The 15,094-nt window shown below is 49.3% G+C and overlaps 1 long non-coding RNA gene across 1 annotated transcript; it reads right to left on the reverse strand.

Annotated features, from left to right (window-relative positions):
* Window positions 1–727: 727 nt before the first annotated feature.
* Window positions 728–13,107, reverse strand: LOC119469541. Its single transcript, XR_005198365.1, has 3 exons — window positions 12,613–13,107; window positions 5,443–5,642; window positions 728–799 (listed from the first exon to the last, which is right to left on the reverse strand). It is a non-coding gene; the product is annotated as an uncharacterized LOC119469541 (long non-coding RNA).
* Window positions 13,108–15,094: the final 1,987 nt, after the last annotated feature.

The raw sequence follows: 15,094 nt of genomic DNA on the forward strand, positions 1-15,094 counted from the left end.
AGGCCCTGCTGTTCATTAGCTGTGTGACCGTAGGCCAGGCACACGCCTCTGAGCCTCGGTTTTCTGGTGCATAAAATGGGGATATTAAGGCTTTCTCTTCCTGCCTAGCAGGGCCTTGTAGGGGGAGGCCTCTGCTCTTGTTGCTGTGCAAATATATGCCACTGGATGCACCAGAAAGTGAAGAATCCAGCCAGGCATGGTGGCTCATGTCTGTAATCCCAGCACTTTGGGAAGCCAAGGGGGGTGGATCACCTAAGGTCAGGAGTTCAAGGCCAGCCTGGCCAGCATGATGAAGCTCTGCCTCCACTAAAAATACAAAAATTAGCCAGGCATGGTGGTAGGTGCCTGTAATCCCAGCTACTCAGGAGGCTGAGGCAGGAGAATCATTTGAACTGGGAGGCAGAAGTTGCAGCGAGCCAAGATCGTGCCATCGCACCCCAGCCTGGGCAACAAGAGCAAAACTCCATCTTGGAAAAAAAAAAATGTGAAGAATCTGGTCAGGGAAGGCAGCTTAGCAGAGGAAGGGAGTGGAGAAGGCATGGAAAAGAATATAATCTATGGGGCCAGGTCACATGGAAATCCTCGCTCTAGCTTATGCTGTGTTCAGCAGTACAGAGCTTCTGTATCAGAAGGTAGAGATGTTTTTATGTCCCAAAATGAGCCATTTTCATTGTTCATTCATTCATTCATTCATCTATCTAGTCTTTGAATCAATGTTTATTGATAAGGCATATATAGGAGACACTGGGTCAAATATTGTCAGGACCCTGGAGGCGAAGCAGACAAGGACCCGACATACCTGGGGAAATAAGATACACACATAGTTACTATAACATGAGGCACAGGGTGGCATCAGTCATCATCAGATGGGTACAGATAAGGTGCTGCTGGAGTTCATAGTTGGGGAACATCACTTTCGCTCCAGGCAATCAGAGAATGCCTCCTGGAAGAGGTGGCATTTAGAATGCAGAAGCAGCCAGGAAGAATGTAAACTATATATATATATATATATATATATATATATATGATTTGTTTTTTCTTTCCTTCTTGTTTTTTTTTTTGAGATGGAGTCTCGATCTGTCACCCAGGGTGGAGTACGGTGGCATGATTTCAGTTCACTGCAAACTCCGCCTCCCGGGTTCAGGCAATTCTCCTGCCTCAGCCTCCTCAGTAGCTGGGATTACAGGTATGTGCCACCACGCTCAGCTAATTTTTACATTTTTAGTAGGATGGGTTTTCACTATGTTGGCTAGGCTGGTCTCGAACTCCTGACCTCAAGTGATCCACCTGCCTCAGCCTCCCAAGGTGCTGGGATTGCAGGCGTGAGCCATCGTGCCTGGCCGGATGTAAACATATTGAGGTGCAGGAGATGAGTCTTCCAGGGAGATTGTACTCGATGCATTTGAACGGGTCACAGATACCTGCACCCAGCATCATAATGTATATGCACACAGCGTAATAGTAACAACGGCAACAATAACAACAACAAGGTGTGTTACGGAGAATGAAGCGGCGGATTCTGACCCCCATTTCACTCAAGGAGAAGCACAGGTTGGGAGATAGACCCTGCGGTTTCCCCAGTGGATTCAGGCTCTCTGTGCCTCTCTTCCTGTGAGCATCACCCTGAGGGTGATTCTAGTGTTCAAAGACACGCATCCTTTATGTAACGTGGCCCCTCAAATCAAGCCAACAACCTCATCTGGTGCTTAACCCAAAGAAAAGCGATTTGTTCTGATGCTGAAGGAAAACCCAGCTGTGTTGGACTTACTGAGAGCTGGTATATCGGTCTCTCTCCTAAGGGATTTGTAAGGGTAATTTTGACCATGCTTGGTTTTTCCCTTTATTCGCCGACTTTAAACACCATCTCTACATCACACAGACGACTGTCGTGGGAGCAGTGTGGCACAGGCATGATGGCGGGTACAGCTGGGATGTTCAGGGAGCGTAATTAGAGGGCTCCATGACTGCTAAGGGCCCATCGGATTCCAGGAGCTCGTGAGCCGGCTGTGATCTTTGGAATCCTCATTAGAAATTCTCTCCAGAGCCTGGGGCATATGCTTTTGCTCGTCTTTAATAATGGCAAATCTTCATGCTTTGAGGTTGGATTTGATTTCGGGAAACAACCACAAGAGGCATTTGGAGCCCAGCCTGGTGGAAGAACAAGCTGGAAAATGTGCTTCTGGTTAAATGGGAGGTGTGACTCTAATTGGCACAGGGGGGTGCCAAGGGCAGGTAGAAGCCAGAGCAGGAAGCTCCAGGGGAAGCTCCGGAGTTGCTGCAGGGAATGCCAACCTGGGGGCAGGCGGAAAGGGAATTCTGCCATCCTCTGGCTTGGGCACGGTGGGCACCCCACCAGCTTGACTGGAATTTGTCTCCTGCCTGCAGCTCGGTTACAGACTCAGTGTTATAATGGTTTAGAGGCCATTTTCAGAGTGTTTGGGTCTACTTGAACGCTAGCAAGTGCAGAGACCATGTTGGGGGTGGGCGGGGGGACATCCAGGCCTCTCTGTGAGCTGTCCCAGTGCCCACTCCACGAGAAGGCCCCTCTGGACCTCATTAGCCGAGGTTGGCCAGAGGAAGGGCTGAGGGCCTTTATGCCTTCGGATGGTAGGCAGACTGCTAGGCCCAGCTACGGGTCTGCCTGCCTGGGATACGAGCTCTTCAGCAGCCCAGCTGAGCTGCCTTGACTTCCCTGCCAACTTCCCTGTGACCACCGGGCACAGTGACTGGAGGTGTTGCATCCCTCAGGGATTTGCATACCTGATCCTTCCTCCCTCCACCTCTGCCACTTGAGACTCTTGGCCTTATTCCACAGTGACCCTTCTGTGCCCACATCCCACACTTACAAAAAGACATGCTTATGCCTCCTTTCAGGGTGACTTGCTCACTGACTTCAAAGGCACTTCCTTTTGGAGACACCAACTCTAAACATTTGGACCACAACCCCAGCTTGCAGGGGGAGCCTGTTTTGAGGAGCGCTGAGCACTTTCGTTAAACTGTTTATTTTAGAGTCTTCCCCAAATAGTCTGCAAACAGTGATCAGCCCCAGTCTCCTTGTCCTAAGATGCTGAACCCACAGGCTTTGGGCTCTGAAAACAAAGTGCAGAGTGAGCCATCAGAGGAAGAAGCAGGCCAGAAGCTCACACCCATGACAACTGCACACCCCACGGGTGTGGAGAGCGTGCTCTCACCTCCCCACATCCAACAAGCTCACACTCACCCACACCCACCTCCTCACACACATGCACACTCCACCTGCACAGGCCGTGTACCCACATACTCCCACCCCTCCCAAATGTCCCGCACGTGGACCATTACACCTCTCCCCAGCACAAACGCACATAACCACAGGCTGTTCCCTGCACGCTCCTGGGGGACACTGAGACTCAGGGAGGAAATCTGAGATGACCTTAGAAATGCCACTCTCTGCAAATGAGCTTTTAAGCCAAATGGTATAAGAGAAAAAGTACAGATCTCACAGTTCTGTGCGTTGGGCTCAAGGGCAGGAATTGCCAGGTGAACCACGCATTCTTGGGCAAGTCCTTTCTCCATGCTTTACTTTCCCCATCTCTAAAGTGGGCCTAAAAGTAACCCCTTGCACCTAGATGATTGTGAGGACAGAATGAACTAACGAAGGAGTGTGCTTTGCTTTCTACACCGCAAAGTACAAAAAATGCTCATCGCCAGGGTCATCGTTGTAATTCCAACTGAGGAACAGGCCATATTCACATGAAATGGACCTTCCTTGTCCAGCCTATCCAAAGAAGAGTGGGTCATGCCTTTTCATCTTGGATGGGTACAGCCACTTGTCCCCACATTGCTGGGGCTGTGCCCGTTCCCCTAGCCTCTGGTTCAGGTGGCTTAGCACTCCTGACCCAGGAGATCTGAGATGTGTGGTGGAGGTGGAACTGGTCAGTAAGGACCCAGAAATGGCCAGGCGATTCCCAAAAGAACTTTACATAATCAATGCAGCATCTATTACAAAACATCTATATGCAAAGATGACTCTTGCCCCAGCGGATGAAAAAGTGACTATTGGCAAATCTCTGACAAATGTTTCTGGGATGTGAGGGCTTTGGGGAAGGTAAAGAGGGGAACAGAAAGGGGAGAGTCAAAGTTCTTTCGGTGTCCAAAGAAAGGGTGTGGCCGGAGACCTGGCGGTCCAGGGCCAAGAGGAGATGGTGGGGGAGGAGGGTGCGACAAGGAGCAGCCAAGCAGGCACTCACTTCAGAAAAGCTCCCAGGAAGGTGACACGGGGTGGCCAGTGGCTGGAGGGGCATGCACTTGAATGATGCGTCGATTATGCTGCAAAGGAATGGATGGACCTCGACGCGCCATGGGCTTCCTGTAACTGCTTGAGAAACAAACAGTTCCAATAACACTGGGGGTTAGGAGAAAGGGTGGGGTGGGATGGGTGATGCACATATAGTGGTTGGAAATTCAGAGGGGAGAAGCATTCTGCTTTCCAATGCCGAGATCTTTCCCAATGTGAGAGAGCAGATGAGACTTGGAAGCAGGACTTGAGTGTCGTGCATTTGACACAGAGGGTAGGAAAGGGATGAACCCTTGGAGGTAGGATCCCCCAGCATCTCTCCTTACAGAGGAGACTGAGGGCCAGGGGAGGAAAGGCTGTGATGAAGTCTAAGTCTTACAGTGAGCGAGAGCGGGGGTTCTCAGGACTGTGGACGGGGTGGAAGGTGGGTGCATCTGCATGTGCTGAAATTGTATAGCAATGGGTGTATAGATATGAGCTTTTTTTTTTCTTTTGCCAGAAGGACTATCACTTTCATCATAATTCCAAAGGGTTGTAAGATTTCAAGCATGCAAAGGAGGATGATTACAGGCCGGAATGCCTAGGTTCAAATCCCAGCCCTGCCCCTTTCTAACTTTGACTTTGGGCACATTACCAGCCCACCTGCATCTCCGTGACCTCATCTGTAAAACGGGAATAATAAAATCCTTACTCAATAGGGTTTTCAATTAAATAAGATTGCAAACGCCTTGCATATAGTCAATAAATTGTAGCTGGGGTTTTTTTCTCTTCTTTTTTGAGATAGGCCTCACTCTCTTGCTAAGGCTGGAGTGCAGTGGCTCACTGCAGCCGTGACCTCCTGGGCTCAGATGATCCTGCCACCTCATAGTGGTTATCTTTCACACTGTTATATCATTGTCTTCAAGATATGATTCTCTTGAAGATAAGATGAGCACCTCTTGCACATGGGTGCAGTGGATACTGCTGGATGAGTTGTGAGTTCCAGGCAGGTCCAGCCCACGGAACTTAGGACACAGAGCCAAGGGCTGCTGACAGGCAGGGCCAGGAGCAGCCCCACATCCGCTGGGCAGTTTGTATGCAGCGGGCGTTGTAAGAGTGTGTCCCAGAGAGGGGAGGGCTGCTCCATAAGACTGATTTGTTGCTGCTGAACCTCATTAATCAAATCTTACCGGAGAGAGCCTCCTGCAGCTGCTGGCAGGTCAGCGTCAGGGAGATAAGTGATGTAGCCAGACCCAGTGAGGGGGAGAGATGAGGCGGCCATAAGTCTTGACAGTGGCAGGCTGTGAAGCAGGAGGTCCGAGCCCACACGTCCTCAGCACCTGGGGCGAATCTCTGAGTCAGGACATAGTTCTTCCTCCCAAGGGATGCTCTGGAGAAATGGAGAGTCGGGATGGGATGTGCCTTGGAGGAGCTTCTGAGAAGCAGGGGTGTCCGTCAATGTGTTTTGGGACAAGTCAGTCAAAGATGAACCAAGACATCACTGGGGTCATGGTCCTTCAAATCACTAGGTTCCCCCAGCAGGCACCCCAGACAATTCCCCCAGCCACACCCATGGCCCCATTTCTGACCCCACTGGCCAAGCAGTGTTCAAAGGAAATATTTCTGATATTGATCTCATCTGCTGCTGCGCAGTTGAACCATTTCCACCACTCAGAACCTCAGTTTCCTCATTGGTTACAACAACAGAACCGAGAAGTCTGTGCCAGGTACAGTTCTAGCTGCTTTACTTAATTCTCACTAGCAGTTTTAGGATGTAGTCACCTTGATCTTCCCATTTTACAGATCAGGAAACTGAGGTCACACATCTAGGGAGTGGTGGTCCCCTCTGTGGGTGGTCAGGGAACAGGCTCTTGCTGGTTGTTCAGGTGACATGATCCGATTGTCAAGATACCCTGCCAGCAGTTCTGAATGACTCTGAGGGGCCCCTGCCCCAACGAGATGAATGAGGCTGACAGCTAACTTGATTGTCATCTTAGACAGAAGGGGCTGTTTCTACTTTCTCCCCAAGGACAATTACTTCTTCTCTGCTGCAAAATGCCCCTGGTGCCAAGACCTGTGCTGGTAGAGGCAGTAAACCAAGCAGGTTTACATAAGGAGCCTGACTACCCAGCCCCATCACTCACTCTAGCTGTGTGAGCTTGGGTCTGTATTCTCTGAACCTTGATTTCCTCTTCAAAAATAATAACAGCCACTTCAATGAGCCATTCTGACTGAAAACAAACAAACGAAACTTGTAAAGTGTTTGGAACAGTGCCAGGCACATAGTAAGCACTTAATAATTGCTGTTCTCTGTTGCCTCAGCGAGGAATCTACCTGAGTGCTGCCCCAGGAGCCTTGTGACTCCGCTGCTGCCCATAGTGACCTAAGTCATGTGCCCGCTAGAGCCCCTTCCTTCTTTCCAGAACCTGTTCTCAGTGTTCCCAGGCCTCTCTTCTTACTCTGCTCACCATTCCTGGGATAACAGGTGATTTTCAGCCCTCGAAAGGGATGCACCCCCTTCCATGCACATATAGCATCATCTGCAACCTCAAGAGCCGAAAATGGGGAGAGCCATCCTCACGGCCTCAGCAGATGTGCAGGTAATAACTACAGGGTTTTTTGTTGTTGTTTTTTTTCCACACTTAGTATGTGCAGAGCATCAAGCCAAACACTTTACAAACATTAGCTCACATAATCTTGATGACATCTTTGTGAGTCAGGTCCTATTTTAGGCCTGTTTTATGGTTGAGGAAGCTCAGAGAGGTCAAGTAACTTTTCCAAGGTCACTCAGGTAGTGAGTGACAGAGCTGGGCTTCAAACCCTAGTGGTTGACTATGAAGGCCGTGCCCTTACCCCTGATCCTAATCCTGGGGCTAAAGCCCCAGCACAGAAAGCTAAGGCCTGCCTTAGGTACTCCGAAAATGTCATTTCCTTTTCTCTAACCCCACGCTGCATTGCAGAGGCCCCCACATTTTCAGGGCGGGCTGAGCCGAAGTTCGAGAGTTGTTAACTTCTTAGTACTTCTCTCTTTGCCTCATTATGGGGTAAAACTGCATTTGGTTTTTAAAATTCCCTTTTTATTTAGTCGCTGTGAATGTTAAGAACTGCCAGTACTGGAAGCTGAGATCCCATCCATATGCCAGGTTTTAAATAGCAGACTAGAAACAAGTTTACACAGGAAGATCAAACTCATCCCAAACATGCAGCTACTGCACTGTTCAGACAAGAAGCCCGTGCCCCCCGCCCCACCCCGCCCGCTCGCCCCTGTCTTCCCACTTCAAACGATTTCGGAAAGTCATCTTTCTTGTTTTAGAAAAACATTGCTGAGTTCCGTCTGCTGCTCTTCGTACACGAAGAAGGAAGTGGTGACCGGGGATGGCAAGGTGTGCAGTGGTTTGTTTTTTCTCTTGGCAGAGGTGACGGCCTTGCACGATCCATCCGCATTCACCCCGGAAGCCACTTCCACCTCCCTGGAGCCAGAGGTGCGCTGACGTTGCCCTGCGCACCGAGCCACGCGAAGCTGCATGTGGAAGAATCACCCTGGACCGGACCTTCATGATCTGCCAAAAAGCGCTCCGTGACCTTGGGCTGTGACTTCTCCCCGACACCCCTCTGAGACTCAGTTTCCTCCTCTGCAAAATGCATGTCTCAGACAGAGCCTTGATGGTTCAGTGCCTGGACTCTGGCATCACACTGCTAGTGTCCAAAGCTCTCAGCCTGCAGCTTCCTGGCTAAGTCCTGTGTGAGCCTCAGTTTCCCTCCCTGTAAAGCAGAGGTCCTAGTAGTGCCTGCCTTCTAGAGTATGTTGTCGTTTCCGTGAGGGTTAAGGTCCTCCATGCTAAGTATTGAAACGGGGGCCTGAGACGCGGTGAGTGGCAGCAAACACCAGTTAGGATCACCAGCCTGGGACTGCCTACCTCCCCATGTCTTTGTGGGGATGGCGGAGATTCAAGGCATGAGGGCCGCCAGCCCAGGATATGGCATTTGCTCCAAAACCTCCTGGCTACACTCAGATCTGAAGTGCATCTCCACCATCAGGGTGCAACGTGAGACCTGGTCCTCACCCGGCCCATCCTATTTACCCGGGCTGAACTCACTGGGGCCTGTCCAGGCGGCTGGGAGGGGGTGGGTTGATCTATGGGCTGGGTAACCTGCCTGGGGGAAGGGAGGGGGCCTCTGACCCGAGGGGTAAATCATGGACTTCCCCCAGGGCCCGCCAGTTCCCCAGGAAAGAAGCCCTGGGCATTTGTTATCTCAATGTTTCCCCTGAGGGGCTGACCACATGATTCATTTCACTCACACTAATTGGATGTAAATTAGATGAGAAATCAGTAATTTGTCCAAAGATTTGTCATTCTGGTGGCTTTCCAGGCAGAGCAAAGCACTGGTCCAGCGAAGGTACCCCCAGCTGTAAGGGACACAGAAGCCTGGCGTCTTCAGAGACCACGAGGAGCTGCTTCCTGGTGGTTCCTGTGTTTGCATTTTTTAAAAGAGGATGGAGCTAAGGTGAAGATAGAAAGAGGCCGGGGAGAAGAGGAATAGAGGGGAAGAAAGGAGGTCGGGGTCGGGGGGTGTAGTTGGGGACGAGGGAGAGGACAGAAGAGGAGAATCAGAGCTTTCTCTGGCTGCTTTTGGCCGGCTGGAGGGGTGGAGGAACCTTAGGTCATGTTATTTAGTGTCAATAGGAAAAAGGATCACTCCAGGCTTCTTTCCCTACGACAATATGCTAATCAACCCCTTGGGCCCACTCGGGTCTGGGAAGCCGGGCAGCTGCCTCTGTCACATCTCCAGGAGTGCCAGGGCCACTGATTTAATGAGGGAGAGGGCAGGGCTCCGCCGGGCTCCTGGGAGTGGGATCAGGCAATGACTGGGGGTGGGTGGCGGTCAGGGCAGTGTGGAAGGAGTGGGTCTGACCAGGGCGCCTGCGTGGAAAGGAATGGCAGCATCCAGGGCTCCCCACCACCCCAGCCGCTGCGGGGTCAGGTGAGAGCAGCTGCTCATGTTCTATTTATTAGAGAGACAGAGTCCCCTGAACAAGGGCGGAAATGTAAATATTAAAAAAAAATGAATCAGAGGCTTGAGTCAAGGGCATAAAGGAAGGGAGGGAAAGTGCTGCGTTTGGCAGGTGGAAAAAGCCAGGGAGGTCAGAAAAGGGTCAGAGGGGTCACGGGCCTGAAGACCACTTTTGAGCAGTTGTACCCTAACTGTGACCCCAGCTCAGAGGCGGGGAATGTCAAGGTGGGATCCCTGCCCGTGCTTCTGGAAGAGAGGTCGTAAACGTCACTGCTGAAGAAAAGAGGCAACTGTCTGTACTCCAGAAACTGGGCCTCACCTGGCCAAGGAGGGTAAGGAGCAGAGGCAGAGGGCAGAGGCCCTAGACTCAGAGCGGAGGCTGGGGCATCATACAAGGTCAAGGGCCCTGCAGCGAGGCAGGGTCAGGGACTGGGGTCTGAGGTGTCGTGACCTTGAGTTTGAAGAGACTTCTTATTATGTGCTCATTCATTCAACATTCCACTTGTGTTTATTAAACTGCTACTGTTTGCCAGGTGTGGTGCTAGGTGCAGGCTGAGTCAAACAGGCTTGATTCCTGAAGCCCTGAAGCAGAAGCAAGGCTAGGAGGGGACGTAGACATGAATGAAATAATTGTGCACATCCGTGTGTGATGATAAACTATGCCATGTGAGAAAGGAGTGTGGGGCTTTGACGGCGTGGGACAGAGGAACGGGACCCAGTCTGAGAGTGGGGATGTCGGTGGGGGCGGGTGAGGGAAACAATGCTAAGATAATCAATACAACGCGATAAAAGGGTAACTCACAAGGAGAAGCATTGACCTTGGTGCCCCAACCTTGCTGGGGCTGCGTGTGAGTGTGCAGGAGGTGCAAGTGAGCGTTTTGAAACGCCTGTGAGAGTGCATACACCTGAGCTTATGTCTGTGTGGGGCAGGGAATGTGCTTTTCTGAGGGATGCATGCTGATTGTTTTGGGGTATATTTCAAAGCAATATAAGCAGCAGCAACTGGGATCTGGGGTGGCCTAAAAAGGATCCCCATGTTTCCCTCTTCACTTCACGTCCCCAAATTTGAGAAAGAAAAAGAGAAATCAGTCCTTCGGTTTCAACGTTTCTTTGATTCTGGGTATGTTCCATGTGGTTGTGTGGCTGGGAATACCTGGCCCACGCTTAGTGTGGTTCAGCCGGGGTTTCCTGCCCTCCCCAAAATGGTCCTTTGATTATTTGTTTTCACTCTTTCCTTCTTTGCTTAATAATTTATAGTTGATTGAGTTTATCAAGTGCCCAGGAGTGGTAAGCCCTTCGAATAGGTCATCTCATTTGGTGGGTACTCGTATCCCCATTTCACAGATGAGAGAATGGAAGACGAGAGAGGTCGAGTGACCTCTCCAAGGTCATGCTGCAAGAGCAGAGACCCCAACTCCAAACTGACGACCTCTGACTCCCAAGAGCCTGCTCCTAACCCCGTCCACCCTTTCCCCCATCTCTTGCTTTCTTCCTTTCTTCTTTCTCTTCCTTCTGGACTTCCATAAACATCTACAAGCTCGTGATTAATTAGAGGCTAGGTATTCACATTACACCATGGCTCTCTGCTTTACACAAGTATGGTTTCATAACAAGGATCTGATTCATGCACAGCTTTTAGGGACACCTATATCCGCCTCCCATTGCCAACTTCCTCAGCAAATGTCAAGGTGTTGAGGGAGAATCATCGACATTTCAGAGTTGGAAGTACAACCCCCCTCATTCCACACGGACGAACTGAGGCCCTGCAAGGAGAGACCTGTGAAGGACAGTGATCCTCACTCACCGCCACCACGGAAGCCAAAGAGGCCCCTTCTGACCCCTGCTGTGCTCCAGCGGGCACATCCTGCTTCCCTCTGAGGAATCAGAGCATCCCTTAGGAGATCACAGCACCCCAGTGGATGCAGTAAAAAGATCCTCCAAGTTGACATAGAACCCGGACCACCGCAGGCAAAGGGGCTGCCAGTCATTCTGAAAGTTCTGACGTAACGCCCAGGTCTCAGGCTGCCAGGGGAAGTTTTATTTAGATGAATAAGCTGCTGTCTCAACTGCTGTGGAGGATGACACTTACACTTAAGGGGCCATATTTCTACCCTGTTGATTAGAGGACAGGGAAGGGGAGCTGAGAGAGGTAAATGTGAATGAGCGACACAACACTGCTCTTTCCTTCCCCTCTCCCTCCAGCGACCATGCTGGTGGTGGCTGTGGCTATAAAAGTATTGGCTGTGACTTCCACCGATGCCCTCAGGGACACCTGCTCATGTGAGAGACGGAGGCTCTGCAGTCAGACAGGCCTTTGTTCCAAACCAGGTCCTGACACTTAGGAATCGCAGCTGCCCCATCTATAAAATGGAAAAATGACCCTGCCATATGCTTCTCAGGGTAGCTGGGAGAATCAACCAGCGTTGTGATAAAGATAAAGCAAGTGGAACCGTGTCTGGCCAAATGGGAAAATTGAATGAAATAACGTAGGTAAAAGACCCAGCACTGCTCCTGGCACATCTAGGGAGTTCATTAATTTTGAGTTTCTCCTGGCTCTCCTTTCCCAGCCTGGGACCTAACCTCAGTATTAGGAAAAGAGCCTGGGAGCCTCCTCCCGCCTCCCTCACACCCACTTTGAAAATTTTAAGACAGAATCTAGGTCTGTCACTCAGGCTGAGTGCAGTGGTGCAGTCACAGTTTACTGCAGCCTTGAACCCCTGAGCTCAAGCGATTCCTGCCTAATTTAACCCCCTAAGTAGCTGGGACTACAGGCCTGTGCAACCGTGACCTGCTAATTCATTTTATTTTATTTTTGTAGAGATGGGGTCTCACTACATTGCCCAGGCTGGTCTCAAACTCCTGGGCTCAAGTGATCCTCCCACCTTAGCCTCCCAAAGTGCTGGGAGCCACCACACCTGGCCACTGAGTGCCCTTTTGAGTAGAGTCTGAGTTTCTTGTAAATAGTTAATGTCATTTTCCTAAAACAATTAAGTAAAACTAAAAAATACCCAGAGTATGGAATAGCTTTTTAAAAATTAATAGCTTTTAAAAAAATTAGCATAACTCATATGTTACATGAATTATATATAAAATTCATAAAACATAATATAAAATGAACCATTTTAAAGCATACAGTTGAGTGGCATTTAATGCCTTCACAATGTTGTACAACCACCATCTACATCAAGTTCCAAACATTTTTCGTCACCTCAAAAGAAAACCCTTCGCCCCTCAGCGGTCACTCCTATTCCTCCCTGTCACCCGCAAGCCTCTGGCAATCACCGGTCTGCTTTTCGAGTCCGTGGATTTATCTATTCCAGATATTTCATCTATATATAGAATCTTACCGTTTGTGACCATTTGCGTCTGGCTTATTTACTTGACATCATGTTTTCAAGGTTCACCCACCTTGTAGCACGTATCCGTATTTCATTCCTTCTTATGACTGAATGATATTCCATTGTATGGATATGCCACATTCGATTTCTCTGTTCATACATGGATGGGCATTTGGGTTGTTTCTGTCTTTCGTTATTGTAAATACTGCTGCTATAAACATTTATGTACAGGTTAGTGAGTGCCTGTTTTCAATTCTTTTGGGTATATACCTAGAAATAGAATTGCTGGGCTTTACAGAAATCCCATCTTTAACTTTTTGAGCAACCACTAAACGGTTTTCCGTAGAGGCTGTACCCTTCTACAACCCCATCCGTAATGTACAAGGGTTCCAGTTTCTCCACTTCCTCACCAGCACTTACTAGTTACCATGTTTATGGACATCTTAGTTGGTGTGAAGTGGCATCTCAGGGTGGTTTTGATTTGCGTTTCCCTAATGACTAATGACGTTGGGTATCTTTCCATGTGCTTCTTGGCCATTCATGTATCTTTCCTGGAGAGATGGTTCTTCATGTCTTTTTTCCATTTTTGAATTGGGCTGTTTTGTCTTTTTTTGTTTTTGAGTTGGTTACACCCCTAAGGAATGTTGGTGAATAATGGGTAGTGGGTAATATCTAGAACAAAACTTTCAGGGTCACCTCACCATTAGACTCAGTTGTCAAAGCCAGGACTATAGGCAAGACGCAGAGGCTCACGCCTGTAATCCCCGCACTTTGGGAGGTCAAGGTGGGCAGATCATGAGGTCAGGAGTTTGAGACCAGCCTGCCCAACATGGAGAAACCCCATCTCTACTAAACATACAAAAGTTAGCCAGGTGTGGTGGCACATGCCTGTAGTCCCAGCTACTTGGGAGGCCGAGGCAGGAGAATCTCTTGAACCTGAGAGGCGGAGGTTGCAGTGAGCCAAGACTGCACCATGGCGCTCCAAGCCTGGGTGACAGAGCGAGACTCCGTCTCAGAACAAAAAACAGGACCATTCTGGCCAAATCAAGATGCCTGGACATCATATTTTTATTTGTATTCGTGCATTGCAGGCAGAGTAGAGACCTGTTGAAGGAGTTTGGAATTGCGAAGAACTGGGCTTGAAGGAATTTGGAGTTGCATGGAACGGGGCTTTAATTCCAGCCCCTCTGCCTTTACCAGCTGTGTGCCAGTGCATTGGTGACAGTCCCAGAGTCAGTATCCTTGTCTGTAGAATGCTTCTGAGGATTGTTGGGAGATTCTATCAACACTGGGATGAACACAAAACATGTGGCGTCAGGCCTGACAACCAGAAGGTGCTCAAGAAATGGGCATTCCCTTCTCTCCTTTTTCACTTTTCCTCTCATCCAGCCTTTGCTTATTCCTTATTCCTTACTAAGGCACATGTAGATTTACGGAGGGTCAGGAGGGCAGCGGTGGAACGCAGCCACAAGTTGAAGCAGACTCAGATGTTTTCTAGGAAGGGGCTCACCCAGAAGCTGGAAGGATTGGTAGGTACCAGGAGTCCGGATTTCAGTATGGGAAATGGGGCGTCTTGGAACTGCAGGTAAGAGAAACAGAAAATACTCCTGGCTTCTCTGCTGGATTAGTGACTAGCTATGGATTCACAAAGGGGAAAATTGATTGGTTTCCAAATATTGGTCTTCAGATCCAAAATCTAAGTGCAGAGCATCTAGACCAACAGTTGGATTGATTGACCATCAGATCAGACATTTGTTGACTCAGGGTGAGCCCTTGGCTCTTGCAAGAAAATTGAATTTTAGAGTTACAAAAGTTTTGCTTTTTAAAATTTGTTTGTTTTATCTTTGACTCCATGGGTCAAACTCCAACGGGCCATTATGTTAGGGAAAAAAATACCAACAGCTAACATCTATTGAGTGCTTACCATGTAGCAGGCTTGTTACACATATTAACTCAGTCTTTGTAACAACCCTATGGCTATGAACTGAATTGTGTCCCCCAAAATTCATATGTTGAAGCCTTAACTCCCCATGTGACTGTATAGTAGGTCGGGTCTGTAATAAGGTGATTAAGATGAAAAGAAGTCATGACAGTGTAGCCTTGATCTGCCCTATGAGGATACAGCAAGAAAGAAGGTAGCTGTCTGCAAGCCAGGAGGGTAGCCCTCATCCAGACCCCAGCCACACTGCCACCTCGATCTCAGATTTTGGCTTCCAGAACTGTGAGAAAATACAGTTGAGGTGTCTAGGCCACCCAGTTTATTGCAGCCTACAGCCTGAGCTGATGAACACACCTAGGAACTAGGTATGCTTATAATTCTTACTTTCCATCTTATACAGAGAGATTAAGTCACTTGACCAAGGCCACACAGCGGGTAAGTGTCAGAGCCAGAATATGAACCCTGGATGTCTAGCTCATGAGTCCCTGCTCTTAACCTGGAGGCGAAAGTCACCTCAAGAACCACATAGCAGGGGAACTAGCTAGAGAATCA

This window comes from Cebus imitator, unplaced genomic scaffold (genome assembly GCF_001604975.1).
Source record: "Cebus imitator isolate Cc_AM_T3 unplaced genomic scaffold, Cebus_imitator-1.0 Scaffold701, whole genome shotgun sequence".
Taxonomy (NCBI): domain Eukaryota; kingdom Metazoa; phylum Chordata; class Mammalia; order Primates; family Cebidae; genus Cebus; species Cebus imitator.